The sequence below is a fragment of the Nelumbo nucifera genome, chromosome 6 (assembly GCF_055504915.1).
Source record: "Nelumbo nucifera cultivar China Antique chromosome 6, China Antique-T2T, whole genome shotgun sequence".
NCBI classification, from domain to species: Eukaryota; Viridiplantae; Streptophyta; class Magnoliopsida; order Proteales; family Nelumbonaceae; genus Nelumbo; species Nelumbo nucifera.
The window spans coordinates 21,266,276-21,280,566 of NC_142654.1; the positions used below are offsets into that span (position 1 = coordinate 21,266,276).

Below are 14,291 nucleotides of genomic sequence, written 5' to 3' on the forward strand. Positions count from 1 at the left end.
AAGGAGGGTTGTGAATTGTGATTGAATAAGGGGGACGTCATGTGAGGTTGAATTTTTTTACAGGAGAGAAAGATTTCAAAATTGAAATTAGGGCTGACTTGGGCAAGCCCAATCTAAACCTGGATCAGTCATGTCCAATGGAAGCATTTACATGGGCTGGGTTGGGCTTCGATTTTTAGGCCCCTTCTGGACAGGGGCTTGGAAACTTGGGCGTCAGCTAACTACCCATTGGGAGGGCTTTCACAAAGCGATCTCTGACTTTGCGAGTCGGGCCCCACACAGATAGCCTAGAAGCTATTAAAGCTACATTGGTGAAAAAATTGGGAAGCCCAAATGCACTATTGTTAAGGGCCTGTTTGGGAGGGTTAAGGTGAAGATTCTGCTAAACTGGTTCTGCTGCTTTGAACCTGGACCAGTTCATGTCCAATGGAAGCATTTGTATGGATTGGACTTCAATTTTTAATTTTTTTAGGCTTTCTCTGGACCTGGGCCTGGAAACTTGGGCATTAACTAACCTGCCTGTTTTGGAGGGTTTTCACATAGTGCCTTCTAGTTTTATTAGATGAGCCCCACATAGATAGCCCAAACCTTTAGAAACTATGTTTGGTGGAAAACCTGGGAATCCCAAATACACCATCGTTCAGGGTTTGTTTGGGATGGTTAGGTGAAGATTCAACTAAACTAATTCAGCTTACACAGCCATCATATTCATTTAATCGAAATTCCGTCAAATGACTCACTAACAATGGATTTTGTTCTCTGGATTTTTCACCAAATATAGCTTATAGGGATTTCGGCTTCAGTCAGGGCAAAGTCTGTTCGAGCAGTCTTTACTGCCTTGTATTGAGAATATCTCTGTACTTATATGCTTTATTTCATAGGGAGATATTCCCAATGCAAGGTTGGGAAAGATTGTTAGAACGGTGTGGGCACAGGTTTTGCCCTGATGGAAGCCAATCTCGGCTGGCTGTCTGCATATAAAATGTCTTATTTATAGTATAATTTAATAAACTGAAATTATATTAATTTGATAATAATTTAATACATTATATATATATTTATTATATATAATTAATGGTATGTTTTTATTATATGTAATGATATTTGGCCGAGCTTGGGTTCAGCTCGGGCTTATTTGAGAAAGCCTAAGCCCAAACCCATGGGCTTGAAGTTTTGTTCAATCCCAAAAAAATAATGAGCCAGGATAAATCAGCCCATCATTCTACAATCACACAAAGAGAGTATCACAAAAGGGGATTGTGGATGGATCTCGTAGGTGAGTGGTGGTCGATCTCGTGGGTGAATTTAGGAGAGAGGAGTCTTGCAAGTAGGCTGGCTGTAGGGGTGGCAACGAACCGAGCTTTTCACGAGTTGTTCGAGCTCGATTCGTGAAAAGCTCGGCTTGACTCGGCTCGGTTTCAACCGAGCTCAAGCCTATTAGAGCTCGGCTCGTGAGGCATGCGAGCCGGCTCAATACATATATGTGTATTTGATATATAATATAATATATATATAATAAAATTATAGAAAATAATATATATATATATAATAAAAATATTATAATTATTAATTATTATAATTCTTAAATTTTTAAATTTAAAATTAAATTTTTTATATATAATTTTTATTTTTATAAAATATTTTTTCTCAAAATCGTACTTGAGCCAAGTCGGGCTCGATCTTATGAACTTTTGACTCGAGTTGAGCTCGAGCTCAAGGTTCTGGCTCGAATTGAGCTCGAGCTCGAGCCTTGTAGAATAGTCTCAAGTCGAGCTTGAGCCTGGTACTATTCGGCTTGGCTCAGTTCGAATCCACCCCTAGTTGGGTGGATCTCGTAAGAGTCAGGATCTCACTTAGGAATGGCAACGGGGCATGGCGGGGACTGGGAGCCTCTCACCATCCCCATCCCCGTCCCCGCTAACAGGACAATCTTATCCCCATCCATGCCCCCATGGGGATCCCCACTCCCCGTGATTTTTTATAATGTCAACCATTTTGTTTTTATTTTTATTTTATTTAAAAAATAAAAATAAAATAATTAAAAATTACAATCATATTAGAAAAGATTCAAACATATTTTTAAAAATATTAATATATAGACGAATGTATATATACATGTATAAATGTATGCGTACATATATACATATATTAGCGGAGATCCCACAGGGTGAGAAGTGCTCTCCCTGTCCCCGCCCCATCCTTGCCAATGGGGATGGAAATTTCTCCATCCCTGTCCTCATGGGGAAAAATCACCCCCATCCCCGCCCCATTAGATACGGATCCCACGAGAATCGGGGAAATAAGAGAAATTGCTATCCCTAATCTCACTCATCCATTGGATCCCGCAAGAGTTAGGGAAGAAAGAAAGGATTCCAGAAATACAATAATATTAATCAACAATATGCACCGGAAGGATTCTAGAAAGAAAGGGGATATAACAAAAGGAATTTGGGTTTCATACGGAAGGGGGGATATCACAAAGGGAGTTTTGTTTGCAAGTGATAGATACATGGGCATTGCCTCTAGCGTGGTTTTAACCAACACTGTTTGGCCCGCTTGAGAGAGTAGGTTTGATTGCCATCCTTGCAATTTCCCTTTCATCTTGTCAATTAAGAAATTCCAATCAGCAACTTTACTACGGGAGGTGAAATGAATAGCTGACTCCCAATGCCATCAAGATACTCTGTCTTACACTTCTGTGAGTATCACTGCTAGCTGAGTTTTGGTAGTTAATTTCTTGTCGAGACCACCTGCAAAAAAGCCCTAAATTGTTCTTGAAGAGATTCCATTTTTGTCATTGAGCATTTCCCAAAGATAAGGACATCTATTTGAGAAAAGCTTCAGCCCATAAAAGACGCTAGAAGCCCGAATTTGGGCTTTTTCAAGAAGTTTCAAATGAAGCTTTTACAAAGATAAGGACATCTGTTCGAACGTGTGGTACGATAAATACATTTGGAGAAAATGGGTTATTTTTCCACAAAAACTATTTGAATGTGTAAGTGGGACCTACCTTGAAAAATGTATGTGGGCCCACATTAGGTATTATGCAGGACCCACCTTATAAAATGTATGTGGGCCCCACATACATGCCCAAACATGGACCCATATGCATATCAACCAATGGCATGTGGGGCCCACCTTGTAAAATGTATGTGAGCCCCACATACATGTCCACACATGGACCCTACATTCATGTCCACTAATGGTATGTGGGCCCCACCTTGCAAAATGTATATGGGCCCCACATACATGTCCACGCATGGACCCTACATACATGTCCACCTTGCAAAATGTATATGGATTGGGTTGGATTGAGCCAATATCTCGTCCATTGAAAGGAAATAAGAATATAAGTATCGATGGACCGGGTTTGGATTAGAACTGATCTAAATTAAAAGAAATTTGAGCAAATTGGACAGTCCAAGCATCGAATTGAACCGGTCCAAAATGATCTAAAATATTCATTGGATTAGATTGCACCTCACATTGGACTGGATCGGATTGGACCAAATCCAGTCCCATTTACACCCCTACTCCCAATTCATTCCTTATTTCTTCATGTTCACTCATCTCACAAATCACCAACGGTTCAATTCATACGCCAACATTTCAATTCATCTCGCATTTTGGGAATTAAAAATTTGGTTATGGAGGAGGAATCCATTGGTAAAATGGTATGATGCAACGGGAAAGAAAAAAAAGAAGGAAAAGGAGAGAGAGAGAGAGGGAGAGGGAGAACTTATGTGAAAGGAAATGGTAGGAACATTAAAAAAAAGAGAATGAGAGGAAGAGAGAAGAAGAAGATTAATGGGAATATGAAACAATACCTAAGGCTCGGTTTGGGAGGAGTATAAAGACAAATCTGTATAGTACAAATACATACAAAGAACAAGGTTTTGCACTTTACATATTTGCATATGTACTCCTTCCAAACTGAGCTTAAACTGTTTATCGATAGAGGGCCTATTTGGGTTAAGGGTGTAAATGGATCGAATTCGAATTGGATCAGGCAATATCCGAATTTGAATCCGATTAAAAAATTTGATATCCGATTTCGATTCAATATCAAGCAGATATTGAAAATTAATATTCGAATTCGAATCCGATTAAATATTTGAATATTCTATTTGATTAGGTAATATCCAAATTTGAATCCGATTAAAAAATTTGATATCTGATTTCGATTCAATATCAGGCAGATATTGAAAATTAATATTTGAATTCGAATCCGATTAAATATTTGAATATTCTATTTGATTCGATTTTGTCTAATTAATTATTTTAGGTAATTAATAAAATATAAAATAAACATTTTATTTATATAAAGTATATAAATATATAAATTATTTATATAATTTAATTATTATATATAAATTATATAAAACATTTAAAAATTTTATATATTACATATAAGAATTAAATAATCTATTGAATTTGGATATTATCAAATCGAATCAGGTCATATCTAAATTCGAATCCGATTAACTATTCAATATGAATAAGATATCCAAATTCGACCTATTAGATATTTGAATTATCTGAATAAGAACTATCTTGTACTTTCATTAGTGGGTTTAAATGACTCTTAAGTACCTAACATGGCCCACTTTGCAATCCTAAGGACCTATTCGTTTTTTGGATTTTGAGTGGAGGGAAAGTCAGTCAATGAGATTTTGGTTCTTCTTGACCAAGATACCCATGTTATTTTTTCATATTTATTTGGGGTCTATAGAAAATTCATTTTCCCTAGATATCATTCTCCCAAGTGAATAAATAACTTCCTTACTTTATGAGAAAGTTGCCAACACTTTGATGGGACAAAATTGCCCTTTGTAATAATGACATTTCATAGCTAAAATGGCCATTATCTTATTCACCTTGGAAAAAAAAACATTAGTAAATATACTTTCTCGGATAATTTATTTCTTAGGAAGCACTTACTCGGATAAATGTTTTTCAGAAAGCATTTACCCGGATAAGTAACTTCTCGAAAAATGAATGGGGCCTAAACCTAACCCTAACCCAGCCCACAAATTCCATGGAAGCAATTACCCGGGTAAGTAGCTTCCAAAAAAAAAAAATGAATGGAGTATAAACCAAACCCAGCCCATGGATTCCATGAAAGCACCGCCCTCATAAATAAACTGTTGGGCAGTCACTTTCCATGTTCAAACTTGAAAGAGTCCATAGAGGTTCACATGCATAGATGTTTAGATACAGCATGCTGCTGCTGATGTGTGAGTTGGCAGAGAAAACAATGTCTTCTTTTTTTTTTTTTTTGTTTGGAAACATTGCTGTTAGGTAGAACGCTTCCTAGAGAAACAACAATACTTTTTGTTTGGTACCAGTGCTCTATGTCTATTTTCAGCACTTCTACCCATTAAAGGAAGTCTGCGTCGCTGCCACATCACGTTCTCGTCAGCAACAAAATGAGCTGCAATCTGAAAAAACATCAAATTCGGCGTTGCTCCAAACAAACAGGCACTTCATAGAGCACCGTTTTTTCGATGTGGTGCTGATGTGTCACCGTTTTCTGGAGCAACGACATAGATGCCAAACAGACGCTAAAGTATTGCAGAACGAAGCTCTTGGGAGATTCAAATTTCAAATAATAGTTTCAAAGTCTTTTCCCAATTTCCCCCAAACCTTGACGTGACCGTATGATATTCTTGACCCAACCCACCCTGGCCCTCTTTCCTTGACCCTAATGGGTTGCTTGACCCACATTAACCCACCTGAGAGATGAGTGGGTATGGTTGGGTTGGAAGTGGATGGGTGGGTCAGATCAGATGGATTGGGTAAAAAATTGCCAGCTTTAAGCAGGGTGAGCCCCATGAAAAATCCCTATCCCTGTCGTGCCGATGGGGAAAATGTTATACCCATCCATGTTCCATGGGGACCTTCACTCCACATGATTTTTCTTTATGATATTAATGCAACTGTAGGCTTTTCATCCAAAGGTTACAAATCAATAAATGGAAAATTAATAAAAAATATTTTTTACTTTTGAATTATTTTATTTTTATTAATTTAAATATTAACTAATGAATGACGTTGTACTAAGTACTATGAATCAATAATGATAAATTTATATTATGGAATCAATAATGTTAAATTTATATTTATTAATATTTTAAATAATTATTAAAATTTTAAAAATAACTTTTCAATAATTATTAGAATATGGATTGAAAGTGGTTGTGAATAATTATTTTTGCATTTTTTTAGGAATTGATTGAAAATGGTGGTAGTAGGTTATGGGCTTTAGGAGCAACTTTTCAGAGAAAATGCCAGTATCTAACTTTCTAGAAAAATGAAAAGGCCATGTGTTTGGATGTGAGGAACTGTAGCCTGGTACTAGGTTGTGGGGTTTACTCGGAATTTTTTAGAAAATGCCTTGTGTCTAGCTTCTAGAAAAATGAGAAGGCCATGTGTTTGAATGATGGGGAGTTATAACTTGGTAGTGGGTTGTGTGCTTTACTAGGAAATTTTCAGAAATGGGCACGTGTCAAGATTTCTAGAAAATGAGAAAGCCACTTGTCTTTGTCTTCTACAATTGTAGCCCATTCCCATCCCCTACAACAATGGATTGGATTGTCTAATATTCAGTCTAAAAAATATTTTCTTTTTAACTTGAGAAGACGCAACAACATCATTTGACGGAGCGATCAAAGTAAAGAAATCTTGGGTGAGAAATTCACCATTGTTTTTCTCCCAAATCCGTTCAACACCTTCGTCGGAGGTTATAAACTATAAACCTGAATACTGATGGTAGAAGACAGAGACTTTGTTCCTCCACCTCCCCATTGTGCTTGAGAGTCTCCTCCGTTACCCTTTCTTCTGCTAAAGTCCATGGAAGCACACCCACCGGTGCTGGGAAGTTGCCTCCTGGTCCCTAGTGTCCAGGAGTTGGCCAAACAGCCCATGATCACAGTCCCACCCCGGTATGTCCGGCCAGGCCAAGACCCTCCGATCATCCATATTACCAATTCTTCATTTCCCACCAATATTCCAGTTATTGACATGCAACGCTAACTTTCTGATGATGAATCCATGGACTCGGAATTAGCCAAATTACATGCTGCTTCCAGAGATTGGGGTTTCTTCCAGGTATTCTGCCACTATATATTACTTTTCCGTTAATTAATTTCATATATAGATGCATATATATCATACTTAGAAGCTTGTTTAGAATCAGCCATTATTTCCTTTTCCTTGTTCCTCAAGTAGAGGTCAAATTTAAGCAAAAACTTTTGCCCACATAGCAACAAATGGAGCATATCACAGCATTGAGCATCGGGCAACAGTAAACTCAGTGAAAGAGAGGCTCTCGATTGCAACATTCCACGGCCCAAAACTTGAAGGAGAAATAGGTCCTGCATCAAGCCTGATCAGCCCAAGTGTGGCAGCATTGTTTGGCAGAATTGGGGTCAAGGAATTCTACAAACGGTTCTTAGTTCGAGCACTCCATGGAAAATCAAACATTGAGCTCATGAGAATTCAAAATGGCAAAGGCAACGATATTTGAGTTTTCTGCATACTTGGATACATGATATATATACTGTGCTCAATAGCAAACTTCTTGATGTTAATATGTCTTTTAACTTTGAGGAGTACTGTCTTCTCTAGGAGGGTCGTTAAGCTTGGAGTTTATGAGACATTTTAAAATCAGAAACCCAAGAGCCATCAATTTAAGTTGAAATTTGGTTTATGGATTTCCAAGCGTTTCATCCTTCATAATGAAAGAAAAGAAATTAAAGAGGGTTTGTCTTCTTCAATAATTCCAGAAAATGTAGATGATGGAGACACATTTTTGTATCCTTCATAACGAAAGAAAAGAAATTAAAGAGGGTTTGTCTTATTCAATAATTCCAGAAAATGCAGATGATGGAGACACATTTTTGTTTACATGCTAAGCCTCAAAATTATTGAGGGAGCAGTCCAGATACAATGTTTTTATTTTCCAACAGGGTTCAGAACAAACAAAAACTAAAAAAGGAAAAAGAAAAAATCATTATAAGTGATGACCAATCAGATGTATTAGTCAATCGTAACACACCCAACAGGAAAAAGGAGATTTAATCTAGCTTCTCTTAACCTCTCGTTTTATCAATTCAAAGGATTAGAACTGTGGGAAGAGCTTCACCCATTCTACCTGATTTCTGCAAATCCATGGAAGCACAACCACCGGTGCTTGGAAGCTCCCTCCTGGTCCCTAGTGTCCAGGAATTGGCCAAAGAGCCTATGATCACAGTCCCATCCCGATACATCCGTTCAGGCCAATACCCTCCAATCATCCCTATTTCCAATTCTTCATCAGTTCCCACTGTCCCGGTAATCAACATGCTCAACTTAATTTTTGGTGAATCCATGGACTCGGAATTGGCCAAATTAGATACTGCTTGCAGAGATTGGGGTTTCTTCGAGAGAATTAAGCAAATTCAGAGTTTTTCTTCTCTAAAAGAAAAAAGAAGATAAAAATGAATTTTGCTTGATCCCTTTTGCTTTTTGCTTTAATGTTTGACAACCAAAGTTGTGTTTGGATAAACTTGAGGATTTGTGTTTTCAAAACCCTAAAGCACAATGCACTTTAGGGTTTAAAACTGCTTTGAATTCTTTCCCCATCCTGAGCTTATTCGAGCATAGCCATTGTAAACCCTTTATTTCTAGGGTTATAAACTGCTACCATTTGATGTATCTTTGATGATCAATTTAGTTTAGTTACTCATTCGTTAAAAGGATTCAATAAAGCACATTGACTTAAGCTGTTCATAAGTAGTCCAAAATCCAGATATTAAGTTGGACGACCATGATGGTCCATCTAATTAATTTGTTGACACCTAACACATATAGATTTGCATTCATGATCATACAGTTTATTGCTTCAATGGGTCTCTCTTTTGTGGGTCACTTGTGATCACCTATAGTTGAACACCTTTGGTTGGGTTCAGGTTGAGCAAAACCCATATCAAGTCTGACCAAAATGGCCCATGATCACACAGCATTTTTAAATTTGGAGAGAACTTTTGCTGTGCACATTTGACAGCCTGGGCTGAACAGGGCTTTTATCCTATGGCGCATTAGTTCAACTACCAATGCATGCAGCACCGATACTGTTACAAGGAGTGTGTGAACTAACTGTGTCATGTGGAAGAGCCCATGTACACAGCCCGGACTGTTGAATTTAGACAGCCAATAATTTTCCCTTAATTTGACTTTCTAAATGGTGTGTTTTAGTTATAATGGAGAGATATCTGAGGATCTATAAGTGTGGTGAGCTAAACAGCCCATGCCTTTAACCCATGGGCCCTAACAATCTCAAAATATCAATACATTCCGATGCGATGAAAAAGATGTAATTTAAAAGAAGCATTAAAAAAAAGGAACACTGAAAACTATGTATTCAATATACCCTGCCAAAATGATGCGTATCAGCCCCGGTCATATGGACCTGATATGTTACAATTTCTTTTATCTTTGCTGAAAACTACTCCTATTGTTGAGTTCTTTTGGGATTTTTAAGGACTCGGCTTACTTATATTTGATAAATGGGAATTTTATTTTCTTTTGATTTGATTTGGTAATAAATAATTTAAAAGGGCCTTATAAGGTTCAAGATTTTGACTTCTAGACTTCAAATCAGTTTCTATTATGGATGAGCATGGGCCGGTTTGATTCAGTTTCATGGCAAACCCTGGAATAGGGTTCGGTTCCAGGTTTTTGAAACCGGAACCTACCCTGTAAAGGTAGATTCTAGCCTTGGTGGTTTTAAGATCGGTTCCAACTACCCATGAAACCTGTACTTTCTTTACTCTCCCCCTTCACAAGAAAAGCATCTTCTTTAAAAACTTGATGTTTAATAAACATAATATATAATTTAAAACTTATATTATCTTTATTGATTAAATTGGATAACTTAATATGTAGATTATCATTATATGGTTAAAAACTTATAAATTAAATTTAAATTTTGCAAGTATTACATTTTACACTACTTATTATACACATTCAAATATTAAAATGAAAACAAATGATCAAATCACTTAAGTAATTCAATGGTCAAGTGAAACACCATGGAAACAGGCTAGGTGGGGGTCGGTTCCAAGAATTTGAAGCCAGACCCAACCCTGTAACAGATTGGTCACCTCTAGTTTCTATCACACTAAAACAAAGGCCGATGATCCCAGAAGTTCACTTGGTCACTTAAGTATTCCTTCATTTGAAAAGGCACGAGTTCGAACACGTGGATTCCCACTAAGCCTATTAAGTGGGTCTTGCATATAGCACGTTGCTGCTCTTATTGGGGCCAAAGCCACGAGTCCGGATCTGCTTCTCATACAACAATCCTTGCACCAACTTCACAGCATGCCTGTGTTGCACATCAAGAACATCTCCCATACTTGTATATTATTATTATTTAGGGAAGATGTTCCCAATACATGGTGGGGTGTGGCTGTGAGGAACAAATTCCAATTCCAAAGGACCACTAAAAAGATGAAAGAGAGAAGGAGAGAAAATGAGGGTGAGCAACTCTTGAGGCCCAAAGGCCCAGCTTCATATGATCACCCTCTCTAACCCACCGAAAACTATTTTTAGTTCAACTACAATGCACTAACCATGAAATGTCTACATGCAGTTGGTTAATCATGGAGTAAGCTCCTCATTGGTGGAGAAATTGAAGTTAGAGATCCAAGAATTCTTCAATCTTCCCATGGAAGAGAAGAAGAAGCTTTGGCAGAAACCAGGCGAAGTTGAGGGATTTGGGCAGATCTTAGTGATATCAGAGAACCAAAAACTCGATTGGGGGGACATGTTTTACATTGCGACCCTTCCTACCCATCTAAGGAAAGATCACCTATTTCCTAATATCCCTCTTCCTTTCAGGTCATCTCTCGCTCTCTCTCCCCAAGTCCTCAATTCTAATTTATTTGATTGATTATGTTTGTTTTCAACATGCAGAGAGACCTTAGATGCTTACTCTTCAGAGATGAACAAGCTTGCAATGAGTATCTTACTACAGATGGCAAAAGCTTTGAAAATGAAGGACACGGAAATGACCAAGTTCTTTGAAGATGGAATGCAAAGTATGAGGATCGGTTACTATCCTCCATGTCCTCAACCAGAGCTAGTGATTGGTCTTGCACCCCATTCAGATGCTTCGGGCGTGACCATTCTCCTTCAAGTAAATGAAGTGGAGGGCCTCCAGATCAAGAAACAGGGGACATGGATTCCAATTAAACCACTTCCAAATGCTTTCATAGTCAACATTGGGGACTCTTTGGAGGTAACAACGTGAATAGAAACAAGCTAAATCCACATAAAACCATGAATATGGCCTACTCATATTCTTTTATCCTGTCTGAATCTCCTATTCTTGCACCTTACACTATAAGGCATATACTAACCGGTGAAAATTCATCAAAATTCAAGAAGGGGGCGAGTTCTGATTGGTCAAAGTTCTGCTATCATACCCATCCACTCTCAGATTTGAGAGTTGAAAACTTGAAATTAAGTGAGCATACATGACCTCTTTTCATTGGTTAGTGTATGACTTGGTGTAAGGCGCAAATGAAAGAACTTTATTTGCTCCTATTATCACCATTTCCTCTTTTATAATAGGAGCAAAAGTCAGCTCAACGTGAGTATAGGGGATCTGAAAATCTGGTTGAAAAAAGATGTCTTATACCCATTTGGATAATCATAATCATTTTATCAAATTCACTCCTTAAGCTTTGGAAGGAGTACAAATACAAATATGTACAATACAAATACATAGAAAATACTTCTTTGAAAAGCACGAATGGCCTCGTGAATATTTTTTGAATTTTCTAAGGACAAATTTTACCCATTTATATTTAAATTTATTAATAAAAGAATGAGGGCAAATAGGGTAATCAGTTTTTAATATTAAATGAGTTGAAAAGAGGTAATTTAAAAATATTCAATGCATTCAATTCTCTCTCATTAAATCCAACATTTAAGTTATTAACTTGCATTCATGCTCATTGAATCATATATTTAAGTCAGTTTTGTTTCTTCTCATCATGAAGTTCTATTAATTGAATTCATACTTAATAAACTAATAATTCCAAAAACATAAAAGCTTATACTTTTAACATCTACCTAGGAAATATAGTGTTTTCATCTACGTGGTGATAAGAAATTAAATCATTTTGGGTCAAATGGATAAATCCATGTTGCCACGATTAAATAATAAAATTAAAAAAAATTAGAAACATTTTTAACATACATATTAAACAATAATAGTTATGATAAATAAGAAATGTTTTTACTAATGATGGAAATGGAATGTAAAGTTTAAAACCAATTGGAAATAAAAATATTTTCCTATTCTCTCTCATTAAATCCTATATTTAAGATATATTTTTTTACCATTAAATTCTTGTAATTAAATTCATAATATTAATTTTAATAGTATAAAAATAAATATTTTGAAAATTAATTTGAAAACAAAACCATTTTCTTCCCTCCCAGTGGTGGGCAAACAATTCAACCATTTGGGGTCAAATGGATTCATAAATAATGTCATAATTAAATAATAAAAATAAAATAAATAACTAAGAAGTGTAAGAAATATTTTTATTAATGGTGAAAATGGAATGCCAAATTTAAAATCCACCTATAAATGAAATGATGTTATAATCAATTAATAAAATTTTTAATAATAGAAAATACAAAGAATCACAAAAAATACTAAAAAAAGATAAAGAAAATTTTGAGCACATATCTAATATTATATATTTATAAAAAATAAAATATTGGGTACATCTCTAATATCATGCATTCATTATGTTGAACAAAAATAAGTTTTATACATAATAAATAATTTTTTAATGATGAAAATGTAATACAAAAATTTAATGTCAACTTAGAAATCAAATATTTTTTTAGATGGTGGGTTAGTGTATTGAGTCAAATGATACCATAGGCAAACAAAAATTAAGTGCGATAAGTAAAAATATTTTATATAATGTAAATGAAATATATAATTTAAAGAGAAAATTATAATCAAAGTCGGTTGCACATTTAAAATTAGGTTGCAGGTTGGTCCAAAAACCAACAAAACTCTAACAACCAGCTCTACATTTCAAATTATAAAAACCCTGCCATGTCATCAGAAGCTTATGAGGCTATTGCCAACATGAGACTCTTAGTCCATGTTGAACACAACAAAAAGCCTATACCGAAAATAGGTTTTCAGTTTCTCTCCCACTCCTTTTGTCTCTCGATCTCCCTCCCTTCTCTCTCACTCTCACAATCATCTCTCGATCTCCCGCTCTCTCTGTCTCTCTCACTCTTCCAGTTTCGGTATGTAGCCAAATCAAAACCTATCTCTCTTTATCTCTCATTCTTCTCCCTCAATCTTTATCATTCTCCAGTTGGTGTAAATTATATAACCAAGAGTTTCTTGTAAATTTTTATCAAATATGTGTAATGATTTTTTAACCATACCAAGTTGGTTTCCTATTTTTTTATGCAATCTAATTAATACCATATAAGTGTGTAATAAAATAATAAAAAAAAGAACAAAAGAGGGAGTGGGAGAGAAACTAAAGGAAAACGAGAGAAATTAAAGGCTGGATTTGCATTAGTTCATATTTTGCACTATCACGCAAACGGAAAAACACATATAATGGAACACCTGTCACAAACTCAATAACTGCAGCCAGCCAATGGGGTGCACTGCTCAATGCTAATCGGAATTGGCATTGACACTTACCCAATTTATGTTCTACTTGGTTGATTTGTTATGACAGATTGCAACAAATGGAACATATCGCAGCATTGAGCATCGGGTAACAGTGAACTCGGTGAAAGAAAGACTCTCAATCGCAACATTCCACAGTCCAAAACTTGAGGGAGAAATAGGTCCTGCACCAAGCCTCATCAGCCCAAATGTACCTCCTTTGTTCAGCAGAATTGGTGTCAAGGAATACTTCAAACGGATATTTGCCAGAGAACTCTATGGAAAATCAAACCTCGAGCTCATGAGAATTCAAAATGGCAAAGGCCACCACGAAACTAAAACTGTGCCATGACAATTGTGGTTTTCCATTGCAAGCTAGAGTGTTCTTTGATATGTGTATGTAATGGCGTTCGGAAATCTGCAACAGTTCATAACTACAAAACTTTAATGGTCAATGGCATCTATTTTAAGTTCTAATTGTCCAAATCTAAACTAACCAAACAAAAAATCAGTTTGGAGAACAACATTTCTAGATGTTTTATTTGAGTTTGATTAATTACGGGGTGTTCTAGAATGTGTGAAT

General features: G+C 36.2%; 1 pseudogene across 1 annotated transcript; it reads left to right on the forward strand.

Annotated features, from left to right (window-relative positions):
* Positions 1-6,553: 6,553 nt before the first annotated feature.
* On the forward strand, positions 6,554-14,060 carry LOC104608445 (protein SRG1-like; annotated as a pseudogene). Its single transcript, XR_016077670.1, has 4 exons — positions 6,554-7,110; positions 10,637-10,884; positions 10,960-11,284; positions 13,779-14,060. The product of XR_016077670.1 is annotated as a protein SRG1-like (transcript).
* The last annotated feature ends 231 nt before the right edge of the window (positions 14,061-14,291 follow it).